Source organism: Grammomys surdaster, unplaced genomic scaffold, assembly GCF_004785775.1.
Source record: "Grammomys surdaster isolate TR1022 unplaced genomic scaffold, NIH_TR_1.0 63, whole genome shotgun sequence".
NCBI lineage: Eukaryota > Metazoa > Chordata > Mammalia > Rodentia > Muridae > Grammomys > Grammomys surdaster.
In genome coordinates this window covers 21880250-21895168 of record NW_021604565.1, presented here as the reverse complement: position 1 = coordinate 21895168, position 14919 = coordinate 21880250, and the positions used below count along the sequence as shown (strand labels likewise).

The following is a 14919-nucleotide window of genomic DNA, read 5'->3' as shown; positions in this document are numbered from 1 at the left end:
CAATTGGTTCAAGGTCCTAGTCGAATAGCAGTTGTGGTTCGGCTAGAGGCCAGACACATGTGCTGGGGCAAAAACCAGCCCTGTGGTCCAGGAAGCAGTGGCCAGACGCAAACCCGGAGTCCAGGGCCCCTCACACGAACCAGAAGCTCCCTATGGATTAAAAGCCAGTGTGTGCATGAAATTGTGCAGTCCGGTACCTGGAAGGTGGAACCGAACCGGGTACCTGTGTGTCTGTCTGGGTATCTAGGCTACACGGCAGAGCACCAACTGGAGGAGGGGTGGGCCGAAACGGCACAGCTCACATGGTGGAAGTTCGGCGAGTCTCAGCAGACACGGTGAAAACGGGCTGCGCAGTGGTGTAGCAGGCGTGGCTGTAGCGGCGGGAATGGCGGACGCGTGGGCCTCGGAGGCTGCAGTGCCGAGAGCTGCGCTCGCGCACAAGCTCGCACACAAGCTGCCCGGTGCCCGGGGAAATCAGCTCAGCCAGCCAACGCACCAATGTTAGAATTCGAGCGCAGTTTGGACAGACAACACCAAAGCCGATCCGATCCGGTTTCAAGGGAAGGGGTTTATTTGGGGAAGGGAGTGGGAGAGAGGAACGGGAAGATGGCGAGTGAAGAGAAGGGGAAGAGAGAGAGAAGTAGAGAGGGTAGAGGCCAGCCATGACCACGTGGAGAGAGGGGGAAACAGAAGGGGGGAGGGGAGAGGACAACCTGCAGGTGCTCAGGGTTGAGGAGCAAGAGAGAGAGGAGGGGCCAAGCAGCCCCTTTTATAGTGGGCAGGGTTACCTGCCTGTTGCCAGGTAACTGTGGGTGGAGCATACCTGGCTGTTGCCAGGTGACTTTGGAGGTGGAGTTTAACAGATTGCTAACAATATTCATAAAATGTACTTGGTGTTTGGTTCATTTGCTTCAAACGTGCTCTATTTTTAACTTTCGACTTTTAAAAGTCAAGGAGTTAAAGTAAAAAAATTCTGATTGTGGAATGATCAAAAGGTAACCAGGAGTAAATGATTAAACTGTTATGCAGTTTCAAAGATAGCATATGCAATTGTAGTAAATAAAAGACTAGGCTTTGGTTTTCAAGAAAGAACTATCTCTAGCAGATTACAGAGCTTTCAGCTTGAATCCATCACCAACTCCAAGTCTTTTTTTTTTTCTGCACCCATTCACCCATTCTTCAGGCTGGACCTTGGTATATCTTAAATGAGATACTTGTTAAAGTACAAATTTAAACATAATATAAAATATAACGAATCGTAGTGGAAAATACTCTCTTCATATAATAAAACAAAGACTAAATGAACACACACACAAACACACACACAAACATCAAAAGCTGGAAAAAATTAGCACATAATATCAAACATCTTAGACTGAAACATGATGGAGACCCTAATAGGTAGTAGATTGTTGTCAGATATTTTACAAACTCTAAGAGACCACAGAAGCCAATCTAGAAAAACACTCAATCCCAATATCTTAGTTATTATTTATATCACTAGAATGATAAATAGATAGTTTTATATCAATGATAAAAGGAAAGTTGGGTAAGAAAGGGTTTTATTTGGCTTACACTTTCTAATTCCTTTCATTACTATAGGATGTCAGCATAGGAACTCAAGAGGGGCAACAACCTGGAGGTCAGAGCTGATACAAAGGCTGTGGAGGAATGCTGATCATTCACATTCTTCACATAGCATTCTCAGCCTGCTGTTATTCAACCCAGAACCATTAGGCCATATTTGGTCCCATCCACAATAGGCCCTCTTACATAGATTACAAATAATGAAAATAACTTACAGATGGATTTTATGGAGAAATTTTCTCAATTGAGATTGCTTTCTCTATGTTAACTCTGGTTTGTGTCAAGGTGACATCAAACCAAGCAATTCACACAATATATGAAGAAAGGCATTTCATAATAAAACAAAATTTAAACTATCAATTTAATATATAACTCTATAGAAGATAATAGAAGTAAAATTTCAACCTAAGGAGGTTAAACACACCTGAAAAAACACAAGGAATAAATAATCTTGGACTAGCTAAGCAAAAAAGCAAAAAAGCAAAAAAGCAAAAACATCCCCCAATCACAACAAAATAAGTGGATTTAATAACAAATGCCAATTGATAACTGTCAGTATCAGTATCAATGGTCTCCATTCTTTGATAAAAAGACACAACACAGACTAACTGATTAATTTTAAAAACAGGTACACCATTCTATGCATCTAAAAAACATTCCTCAAAATCAAAGATAGATATCATCTCAAGATAAAAGGATGATTAAAAATATTCCAAGAAAATGAACACAGTAAATAGATGGTATAGCCTATTTAATATATGACATGGTGTATTATTTCAACCAAACTAATCAGAAGAGATTAAAAAAAGACTATAAAAAGATCAACCACTTTTACCCAATGTAGGATTACTCAGCTGTTAAAAACAATGACATCATAAAATTTGCAGGCAAATAAATTGGACTAGAAAAAAATAATCCTGAGTGAGGTAACACAGGCAGGACTATGTCTCCTCCTCTCTTTCTTGCTCTTTTGATCTCTTGATCTCATGCCTTCTTGCTCCCCCCCTATTCCTTTACCCCTTCATCCTTCCCTTCTTTCTCTCCATGAGCTCATGGCTGGCCTCTACTTCCCTTCTTTCTCTCTCTCTCTCTCTCTCTCTCTCTCTCTCTCTCTCTCTCTCTCTCTCTCTCTCTTTCTCTCTCTCTCTCTTTCTTGCCCTTTTTTTCTCTCTCTACCTCCATTACTCTGTTAACACCCCTTCCCATCCCCTAAATAAACTATTCTATACTACTTCTGTCATGTGTGGCTGGTCCCTCAGGGGGAAGAGATGACTCTGCATCAGTACTTCAAGGGAGTGACCTGTGGTCCATTACCTACTATCAGACTTAAAAAAAACAAAAACAAAAACAAAAACAAACAATAACCTCAGACACACATTTCAATGCCTGGTCCAGACTCTTGGGTGACCACACTCCTCAAAAGTGGCTTGGTTCTCACACCTCTCCCCTCCTGGCTCTTACAGCCCTTTAAATCCCCCTGGGCCTAGGGTAGGGACACATTTTATTAAGTCCAGGACTTATTGTATATAGCCACTAGGGGGCCTTGGTGACAACTTAGGCCTCAAGCCTGGAATTTTTTGTTACTGAATTATTCTTGAGACACAGGTAGGAATAATCCAATAATCCCCTAATGCAATGTCTTTGAACATATATTTTAAACAATCTTCACAGATACTGCCAATGGTCTGTTAAATGGAAAATGGTTTTCCAAGCACTTACCTATTCACACTGCCAGACCCTTAGCCTATTCCCATGGTCTTCATGCTCAGTTTGTGTCACAGGCCTGAAACTGCCTGGACAAACTCATTTTCTGTCACCATGATCTTATGCCATTGCTACCAGCTTTTTTTTATTCTGATCCTAGTCAACTGTTTATTGGCTAATACCAAAATGTGCTTTTTTCTACCTACACAACCTGCCAAAATTACTTAAGATTTTTTTTCCTATCTTGTCTTGATAGATTTCTACTACTGCCATTAAATCATTCGGTTGTAACAATCAATACAGCCTTCAATCTTGTCATAAGTCTGCTAGTAATATTATTAAGATTATTACAGACAGAATTCCCAAAGCTGTTAACAAACCACACTAGGACTCAGAAGATGTGGACATACCTAAAAGATACTGGCTGGATTGTGATATGATAATCACTGAAAAATGCACTGGACAAAACTGGATACCTGAATCAAATGACTTGGCTCAACCAAGGTAAGTAATTTCTCATGTCACAGGTATCCACACCACAGAGAAAAAAGCCCTGTGTCTTCTGCACTTGGGAGCTAGACTGACTCTTCCCAAAGACTATAGATACCACAGGAACTGTTGGCTAGAGGGCTCTGTCATTTTTAAAATAGTATGTAATTGGTATATAACTGGTGGATTAATGTTTACTCTTTCTCAAACTTCTGACAACATTGACAGCTAAACTTTCACAGATAGAGTTCCTCATTATCTAAACTCAGTTTCCATCTATTAAATGCTTCATATTTCCTCTTCTTGCTATGTCACTGTCCTAATATTCTCTGAGTTCTTATAAATTTGCCTGACTCCAATAAAACATTCCACTATACATTCCAACTTGTTAATCACAAATTCTTGTTCTGCTCAACAAGAGGCACATCTTAAAGATTGTCCATGTTGTTAATTCATGTTGTTATCTCTTTTGTAAACTTATAAGCCACTGGAAACCCATTCAGATCTACCTCTCATGGAACCAATAGACTCCATCCAGATAAATATATCTGCCTAAAGTTTCCACTTACTACCTATTCCAGAGGGTAGAATTCCTCTGTGTTTCAAATGTACATCTTAAGAGAAAAGTTTTCTTTTTCCCAAAAGTACTTAATCTTATTCCCTACATCTTGTCAAATCCAGGCACATCCAGATCAGCTTCAGAGAAGCAACCTCTAGATGCTCCATCTCCTGTCACACAAACACCGATGCTTCTAATGGACCTGTTCCTTCTGACCTATCCTCGGATGGCTCCACAGACCCTGGACAACAGGAAAGACCCAACTCTTCTAAGACTGAACAAATATCCCCCATACCCATTCTTCGAGGTTCCCTAGAAACACACTGTCCCCAATATCAGCAGGAATTAGTTAGATATCATGACAACCCTATTCCTGCTTCACAATTACCTCTTTCTAATTTTTTTCTTTTTTAATTAAACCAAAATGGGGAATGTTAGCGTTCTGTCTAAACACCCACCCCCAGTCACCTAGCAACAGCCATGTAGGCCTGGCTCACTATAAAAGGGGCTGCTTGCCCCCTCCTGTCTCTCTTGAACTCTTGCTTTTTTGCTCTCTTGATCTCCTACTCTCTTGCCTTCTTGCTCCTCCTCTGTCTCCTCGACCCTTTCCCCTTCCTTTCCACCATGTGCTCATGGCTGGCCTCTATCCTTCTCTACTTCTCCTCTCTCTCTCTCTCTCTCTCTCTCTCTCTCTCTCTCTCTCTCTCTCTTTTAACTCCCCTCCCCATGCCTTGAATAATCTCTATTCTGTACTATACCATCATGTGGCTGGTCCTTTGGGGGAAGGGATGCTACAGCATGGGCCCTCTGAGACATGCTCTTCCCCTATAATTCACCACACCCCTTCCCCCATAATTCACCATACACCCAAAGAACATATTCTGTATCTCTTTATCTTTTTACAAGTACATCAATGTCAAACTTTATAAGTATATATAAACTTCAAGGTAAAGAATAATCTTGCTACAATTTATAACTCAAAGACAGGAAATAACAAGGAGTGCTCACAAGCGGATGCATGGATCTCTATGAGAAATGGAAATTAAATAAATTGTTCAGTAGATCTTTAAGCAGATAGAGATGAGAACAGGAGAGATCAAGTTGGAAAAGGAAGGATAGAAAGAAAAAGTATAAGGGAGATGACTGGTATTGAGGATCAATGTGGGAACCTACTGAAGTAGAAACTTCCTGAAACATATGATGGTGACCCTAGTGAACACTCTTAGCAATGGAGGAAATAATACCTGGACTGACCATCTTCTATAACTAGACAAAGGGAGCATCTAGTAGTCATACTGGAACACCAGACCAACCACAAAATCATGGACCTGTCCTGTCTGCAGGAACTTGTGGAAGTGGCAGCTCAATAACTGGTCTAACTTTAGACCTATACCATGATAGGGAGTATGGCAAGGAACTGAAAACTGGATGGCCCAGATACCTGGGGTAGAACCAAACATGACTGGCAAAGAAATGAAATGATTCATAGATCAGTTCCTTGCCCATTAAAGAGGTTTCCTCCAGCCAATGGTAGGAGCACATGCAAAAACCAATGTTGAAATATTAGGGTAAATTCAGGGAATTCCCACAGAAAAAGGGGAGACAGGATCATAGGAAGCAGATGGGTCAAGAACACCAGAAGAATATGACCCATAGAAAGAACTAAGATTCATAGGGTCTTAAAGAGACTGAGGCAGCAATCAGGAGCATGTATGTATCTGTGCAAGTCCTCTACTTAACATGTTGTAGATTTTTAGCTCTCTCATTTTTTGCTACTTCTAACAGTGGGAGTACAGGTATTTATGACTCTTTTCTCAGATCAAGAACAGTTAAAGAATTTACACAAACCAATAACCCATAGTGAAGTAGAAGCCATAGTTAAAAGTCTCCAAACCAACAAAGCCTAAGGACAGATGGCTTTAGTACAGAACATTATCAGAGTTTCCAAAAGGAATTTATGCCAATACTTCCTAAAATGTTTACAAAAAATAGAAACTACTCATAGAATATTTTTCCTAATACTGAGTTGTCTCCTCTAGTCTTAATAGGAGTATTTGTGCCTAGACTTGTTATTTTCTGTAGGCAAATGGGGGAGGAATAGATTTGAAGATAAGGGGAAATGGGAGTCTGGGAGGAGTAGAGGGTGGGGAGACTATCGTTGAGAGGTATTGTATATGATAAGAATAAAAAAAGAAATTTTAAAAATTGAAAACATCTATTAGTCAGATAACAGCACATCTGAGAGACCTAGAAAACACAGACCCCACCACACACATACCCAAAAGCCACCCAATAGGAGAAGACTGCACTGCACAACCAAAATCAAGGCTTAGTTCTTTCAGAAAGTCAAAAACATTAACAAACCTTTACCCAAGTTACAAATAGGTAGAAAAGATACAAATGAACAAAATTAGATAAGAAAGCAGGCCACATAATGACATCTAGAAAATCGAGAAAATTAAAATGACATATATAAAAACCTCTAAACTACCATTATAAAAAATAAGAAATGAATGCATAATATTATTTCTAAATAACACCCAACTTAAATCAAGAACAGTTAAAGAATTTAAACAGACCTATAGCCCCTAGTGAAGTAGAAGCCATAATTAAGTCTCCAAACCAACAAAGCCTAGGGACTGATGGCTTTAGTACAGAACATTATCAGAGTTTCCAAAAGTAATCTATGCCAATACTCCCTAAAAGGTTTACAAAAAATAGAAACAGGTTGAACACTGCCAATTTTATTTTTACAAAGCTACAATTACCCTAATAGTTAAAGCACATAAAATGACAGACAGACAGACAGACAGAGAGAGAGAGAGAGAGAGAGAGAGAAAGAGAGAGAGAATTAAGTATCAAATTTCCTAATGAACTCTATAAAAAATTCTCAATGAAATACTCAAAATGGAATCCAGGAACATAACAAAAAGATCATCTACCATAATCAAATAGGTCTCATCTCAGAAATACAGGGAACTTTTAACAAATATTAATAGATAAACATAATCAGGCTCAAAGAGAAAGAGTATATGATCAGATCATTAAATGCAGAAAAGTCATAATCCAAACATGTTTGGATGTTTGACTTAATCCAAACATCCTTAAAGTAATTCACACGTGGTATACAATGTTGGAGACTAGCTGTGGTTCTGTATCCTCTTATTTGTCCCTCAAGGTATTCAGGTACCAATGCATTCCAGGCTGGAAGGATGAAAGGGAGTCCAGAACAAGTGAGGTTTGAAGGATTCTTGGCCTCCTGGGAGTAATTGCAGGGGGAGAAGGAGGCCTTCTTTCGAAGATTTTTCTGTTACAGGTATTTAAATAATAATACTCAATGAAACAGCTCTCTTAGGTGGCCTTCAGTGAAACATATGATATGTACATACTTTATATGGGTTTCCAAAGCTATATATGAACCTTGGAGATTGGGAAGGTGTGGGGCCATGAAAGGATAACTTGGTTCTTGGCTGGGCACAGGCCTCAAACTTTGACCCTGATGGGGCAATGGCAGATATTTGCCCATGCCCCCAGAACCCAGTCTCCTGACACGTGGCCAAGATCTCCATTGATCTGCGCTTTGCAGTCACATAGGGCTAAGGTAGAGAGTGTGACTACAGGCTTCAGCCTCAAGAAATTTCCATATTAATGAGATATCTAAAGGCTAGAGGGCATAGCTAATTAAGTGACCCTCCTCCCCCTCTCCCTCCATATTTAAGTCAGGTCCCCCCTGACCTAAGTGGGGAGGGGGTGCATCCAGATTCAACTACCATCTGCCATGTCAATAAAGCTCTTGGAACTCTGGACTTCCTCATGTCATTGGGGCCTGCCTTGGGTAAGCATGGAGAAAGTCTCAACTGTGGAGTCTAATCTCCCGTGGAGAGCTCCTCTGCGTTTCCTCCACCGGGCCCATATCTTCAAACAAGCAGCTGTTCCAAGCCAAGTGAGTAGCCAAAGAATCCCTTTTCTGTGGGGCGTGGCCCAGGGCTGTCACTCCTCCCCCCTCCGTTTCTTTCAGTGTGTGGGCCGGCCATTTCTCACAGCACAGCACCTGCATGACCACAATCTCTGTTTGTCTATGGCCCTCCCCAGCAGCACCTGGGAGTCCCAAATAGAGACACCAACCTCCAGGTCTACTTGAGAGCCCTGCCCACCCACGGAACTCAAGACTGAGTTCACTCCACACCCCGGGGACACCCTGAAGGCTTCTCATAGCCCAGTGCCTACACAGTGCCGCATGGAAGGGGACCAGCAGGCACTTCTGCTTCTCTGCGGAGGACTGCTTCCTTGAGGTGCCTGTTAGGGCAGAAGACGCGTACAACTCAATACAACAGAGAACTCAAACCCACTCATGTGCCCATTCATGCACGCACACCTGTGCACGGGCCGTCATTTTCCCCACGGAAGGAGTTTTCAGGATGAAATTAAAATAATTGGCTAGAGTTTAAAGTAATGTGAATGCCTAATTTGTATGGAGATACATTCCAGGAATCCCAAGTATTTGCTGGGCAGGTTCTCATCGAGGAAAGAGGAAGATGAGCATGTAGGGTTCAAGTGCTAAGGTCTACTTGACATTACACAGGTAGAGGGTATGGGGTTCTGGTTACACAGACAAGGTCAGAAAAGGAGAAGCCTTGCTGAAAAAAGGGCGTCCTCCATTTTGCTTCAAGCTCAGGGGAGCTATCAGGACATGGTAGACTTCTACATTAAATAGCAGCAATTAACAATGCACACACACCTATGGGTACCTGATTTTTGACAAAGAAGCCAAAATACACAATATAAAAAAGACAGTGTCTTCAACAAGTTCCATTCTCCAGCCAAAGGAACATTCTTGAGTAAACAATTATTAGAAACAATGTAGAATGTACAGACTGAGAGTCACCTGACCCTCTGGAAAGCCCCAGATAGAGTTCAAATGTGTGTCATAATCTGCCCATGCTTGCTAGCCAATAGATTTAAAGGTCAATATGCTTAACTAATAGGTTTCAACTATAACCTTTCTGATGTAATCTGTGCCCCTATAAAGTATAAAACCTGCTTGTAATAGCCATTCAGGGTCGTCTTCTAGTCACTCTTCTTGAGGGACTAATTTTTTTGTTTGTTTGTTTTTGTTTTTTGTTTTGAAGCCAGGAAATATTTCCCGGATTTCTTGGATAATTGTCTTAATAATTGCCAATTGTCAAAATTGAGAGATGGAGGAGTCTTTTAGGCTCACTATGTGGTGCTTTGATTGATGCTACTTGTGCTATGGGTCTCTGAGCCTGCTCTTTGTTGGGACAGTCATGGCTCTTCTTGCCTTGCAGGATTCTCCAGGTGACCTTGAGAAGCCCAGGATGGAAGGGCTGGATATCCACCAGCACTGTTTTAGCTGTAGGTACAGTCCAGAGGCCTGTGTGTTTTTGGGAAAACAGCTCTTGACCTGTGCCACAGGCCTAGGTGAACTTTCCCCAGTCCTCCAAGTTGACCCGGATCAAATCAAAGCTAGAACCCAGATGTTTAGGGCCTGCTCAAGACTCATGGAACTTTGGAAAGGTTGCATTTGCCCCACAGGGACCCCAGCACACTCCAAGAGTTCATGTGTAAAGGGGAAGGGGAGGGGGCTAGTCACTTTCCAGTGTCCTGTCACAGTGCAGTAGAAATCTGGAATGATTTTCTTCAGCAGCTCTCAGTTCTATGTCTTATTCCCAGACCATGAGGACAATTACATCTGTCTCTCAGAAGTGCCAGGTATTGGTTTGCCTGAGACCCTGAGAATTGCTGGATGTCTAGAAGGTACCCATCACCTCATGGGTGACTTACAAGTTTTTCTAAGGATTCTGATGGCCCCCAGCCAAAGCACTCACAATGATTCCAGCATGACTGGAGATCTCCCAGAGCTGGAGATCACAGTGTGGTCAGAGGCTAGTGTCATTCTCCTTCCTGAAGAGGCCACAATCCTCCCTCTGTCTCCCCCTAGGCTTATTGTCTGAGGCAGAAACAGCTCCTGGGAGTCCTGTGACTCAAAGAGTTCCTATTCCCTTGGATTCCAGAAAGTAGGCGCTAAGGGACAGGTTCAAGGAGACACTTTTATTTTCAGATGAATGGCACCATACAGAGTGCCTGTACCTTTGATCTTGAGGAGTTAGGCAGATAGGTGATTATAGTGTCTTAATGAGTGACTTCAAATCATGTCAGCATCTGGTGGCTGTGACACCACCTGTCCCCAGCTGACCAGGTGTGGCTGAACACGTAGCCTGCCAGCTCTGTGGTTAGCAGGTATCACTTGGCCCTGTCTCACTTCAGAGACTGATAAGGTTCTCACCATGTGACTGAAAAGAATTAAAACTCTCGGCTCCTCTGAATTATACTTCTGTACGTTGCTGCGGCTGGTGAGTCTGGGGCTTCAACAACAAAAAGACTGGCCATTGTCCCAGCTCCTGCCTATGTGTGGATCCAGCAGCACTTTGCCCAGAAGAGGGATCTTCAGGTACTGGCACATGACCTCTGCATTCTGAGTTGTGGGAGGGAAGATCTGAGACTCTTTCTTGCACTTGGGGCAGATGGAGCAGCTCATGTACTCTACCACACCAATGATGGGCAGCTTCACCTTGTGGCAGAAGCTGATCTCTTTTGGGGCAGGCATCCTGGTGGACTACCTCCTGAGGGTTGGTGAGGATCACTGTCCCATCAATATTTGCCACAGCCAGATACTGGACCACAGAGAGGTGTTCATTGGATGTGCCGGGTGGGGTGTCTATGATGAGGTAGTCGACATCTTCCCAGTCTACATCACAAAGGAATTGCTTGATCTTACCATTCTTCTTTGGTCCCCTTCAGATGACAGCATCATTTGGGCTGCTGAACAGGAAGCCCACAGATATCACCCCCAGGTTGTCCTCCACATACACTGGAGACCAGCCAGAGCCAATCTGGTGAACCTGCTGTCCTTCTAAGCCCATGATAATCAATGACCCACAGATGTTGATGACCAGAAGAGCGACCTGTGTGTCTCCATCTTCCTCCAGGCTGTGGGCGAGGTGGGCTCTGAATGTGCTTTTCCCACCACTGCCTTTCCCAGACAGCACCAAGATCCTGTGTCTCACTGTCTTCAACTTCTCTCTGATTTCCTTCACCAATGGGTTCCTTGTGGCATAGGATCCGGATGCACATGGCATCTGGTTGGGGCATCCCTGGCACAAGGCTCCTCAGCCCTCTTGGGCACTGTCAGCCCCAGGGCGTGCCTTTATGAGCTAGAAAACAAACCTCTTGACTTTGCATAGATCTGCATCTTGGTGTCTCACTCAGGGACATCCTGAAGTAAGTACCACTGACTGAGGTTGGGGGGGGTGTCTTTTATTTGGGAGCTCTTTTGGGATATGAGAAGATCCCTGTCCCCCTGCAGTGACCACAGACTAGACAGATTGGAGGGGAAAAGACTGAGAGCTCAGCAACAGGCGGCTACTCATGTTTATCTCTGTCTTTTGCATTCACTTTTGGCTCGTGAGTCAGTGTTAGGAAGATGTGCCTTAACACTGTGACTGTGTGGAGTTTGAAGGAAGTTTTAGGCTCCTAGAGGTAGTTGAGAGGACTATACTCCTTTTGGAAACCTCAAGATACAGTATCAGCAGGAGCTGACAGCATCTTGCTATAAACTGGTTTCTGCATCCCTGGCAGGGGCAAACTGTCTGTATGTTGATTGTCTTTCTCTGTGTTCTTGTACTTGGACTGATGTTATTTCTGGTCATTTGTCAGTCTGAATCTAACCCGTTAAACATCCTAGCTAAACACTGAAGGGAAGTTAGAGAAAGAGGAGAAAACCTGTCAATAGTAATAAAGAAGGGCATGTTAGTTACTCTCTGCTCCTCCCAATAGCCCACCTTCAGAGTAGGTGGCCACCCATAGAGACCTTCCACTTTCAGGTGATCAAAGCAGTAGAGGAAAGAGTCTTTAGACCAGGGACCCTTGGGCTCCCGTGCCAAGTGCCCTATATAGTTACCTGGAGAACACCACACCTGTACCCCTCTCCCCTGCTTTTTAATAAAAGCCTTTTTGTCTCTGAGACTCTCCCAGGTCTTGGCCATAAAGGAACCCCATTGAGACCAGTAAGTCTGTAAAGAACATCCTCCAGGACCCTTCCATAATGGATCTGATACTGATGGATCCTCCACCCCCTTATCCTCCTACCATGGTCCCCGTTTCCATGGCCCCTCTTCAAGGATCCCCGTTGAGCCCTTGTCCAGTGTTGTCCAGCATTCCTTTATCCCCCCTTCCTCCAGCCCCTGGAAGAGAGGATGATGGGAAGGGACTCTTGGAACCGAGACTGGCCATGGTGATGTGGAACAAAAGGCTACTTCACCCAATACAACAGTGGGCCTCCCCCTTCAAGCCTATGGGCTCATAGACGAGGATAGAAATCAGGTCATGCAATATTGGCCCTTCTTTTTAGTCAACTCATACAACTGGGAGGCCCAACATTCTCCCTTTTCAGATAACCCCAAGGGGCTGATTAATCTCTTTGAGACTATTTTATTTATTCATCATCCCATTTGGGATAATATCCAGTAACTCATGAGAGTACTCTTCATGACTGAAGAGTGAGAGAGAATAATGCAGAAAGCCAGAAAAAAATGTCCCCTCAGACATAGAGGCACCATCTATTGACCAGGCTGTCATTGACAGTGGGTTTCTTCTGACTTGACATGACTGGGGCTTTAATATGGCAGAAGGTTAGGAGCACCTGCAAGTTTACCAGCAGGCTTTGTTGGCAGGTCTCAAGGGTGCCACACCACAACCCACCATTTGACAAGAAAGTAAGTGAGGTTAAGCAGGAACCAGACAAGTCACCAGCAGCCTTCCTAAGCAACTCATGAAGGCATTCTGTCAGTGTACACCCTATGACCCCAGAAAAGAGGAGTATTAAGCCACTGTGACCATTGCCTTTATCGACCAGGCTAGTTAGGATATCAAAAAAAGTTATAAAAACTGGAAGAACTGCAGGAGAAGTCACTAAGAGATTTAGTGCAGTTTGCTGAGCAGGTTTACTATAATAGGGAAACAAAAGAGGAGAAGGAGCAAAAAAAGAGAAAGGAAGGAGATGAAAGGGAGATTAAGAAAGAAAAAGAGAAGAAAAGAAATTTGCAGAGAATCTTGGCTACTGTAGTCAGAGAGAGTAAGGAAGAAAGAATCCCTCGCAATAGGACAGATAGGAAACCTCTCAATAAAGATCAATGTACATACTGCAAAGAGAATGGCTACTGGACCAAGGAGTGGCCCAATAAGCAGAATCAGGGAGACTCAGAGTTCTGGGAAAAGTAGGCCTAGACCACAAAAAGTGTTAGCTCTGAATGAGGAAATCCATTAGGGGAGACAGAGTTCAGAACTCATCCCAAGGTAACTCTGAGAGTGTAGGGGAAACCCACTCAATTCTTTGTGGACACAGGGGCTCAACACTCAGTCCTCCTCCAAGCTGATGGCCCAGTTTCCATGAAAAAATCTTGGGTCCAAGGACTCACTGGCACCAAAATGTATTCATGGACTACCCGAAGAACAGTGTACTTAGGGATGGGATGGGTATCCCATTCATTTATGGTAATCCCAGCCTCTTCCTACCCTCTGTTGGGGTGAGACTTACTCTCCAAGATAGGGCCCAAATATACTTCTTGCCCAACAGACCACAACTAATTGCCCCAAATAGAGAGCCCATACACGTTCTGACTACCAGACTACATGAGTATAAATTATTTGAAACTACCTTTACTCAGAACTAGCACTTGACTTGGCAGTTGGAAACATTTCTGCCAGCCTGGGCAGAAGCAGTGGGGATGGGCAAAACAAAATGTCATCCCCTGTGGTGGTAGAACTCAAGGCAGAGACTACTCCAGTGTTTCTGAGACAATATCATATGTCTCTAGAGGTACAAGAAGGAATTAAGCCACACATCTCCAGGCTCCTCCAGCTTGGAGTGTTGCATAAGTGCCATTTGACCTAGAACACACCACTTCTGCCAGTTAAGAAGCTGGGCACTATTACCACCTAGTCTAAGACTTTCAAGAGGTAAACCATTGAGTTGTTGACATTCACCTTACTGTGCCTAACTCTTACACTGTGTTGAGTTCTTTACCACCTTCCAGAATCTGATACACAGTCTGAGACTTGAAAGATTCTTTCTTCTGCCTGACCTGGGAACCCAAACGTTAAGAATACTTTGCCTTTAAATGGAAATACCCAGAGGATGAGACAACTGGTCAGCTGAAGTGGACTAGATTACCACAAAGATTCAAAATTTGTCCACCATTTTTGATGAGGCACTTCACCAGGACCTGAGGTCCTATCAAGAAGTCAACCCACTCTTTTACCTTCTCCTGGCTGCTGAAAGCAATGAGCAATGCCTTAAAGAGACTAACTGCAAAAGGGGTTTTGACTCAGAAATTGGGCCCTTGATAAAGTCCAGTAGCCTACCCATCCAAAAATCTGGATCCTGTGGCAGCTGGGTCATCCCCATGTCTTAGATGTCATCTGGGTTGAACTTCTACCTCCCAGTAATGTCAGTGCAGAAAACAGAGCTAATTGTCCTCACCAAAGCCTTGGAACTTGGGGCT

At 43.3% G+C, this 14919-nt stretch overlaps 1 pseudogene; it reads right to left on the bottom strand.

The window, feature by feature from the left end:
* Positions 1-10620: 10620 nt before the first annotated feature.
* LOC114620999 overlaps positions 10621-14919 on the bottom strand; it is a 79844-nt pseudogene continuing 75545 nt past the window's right edge.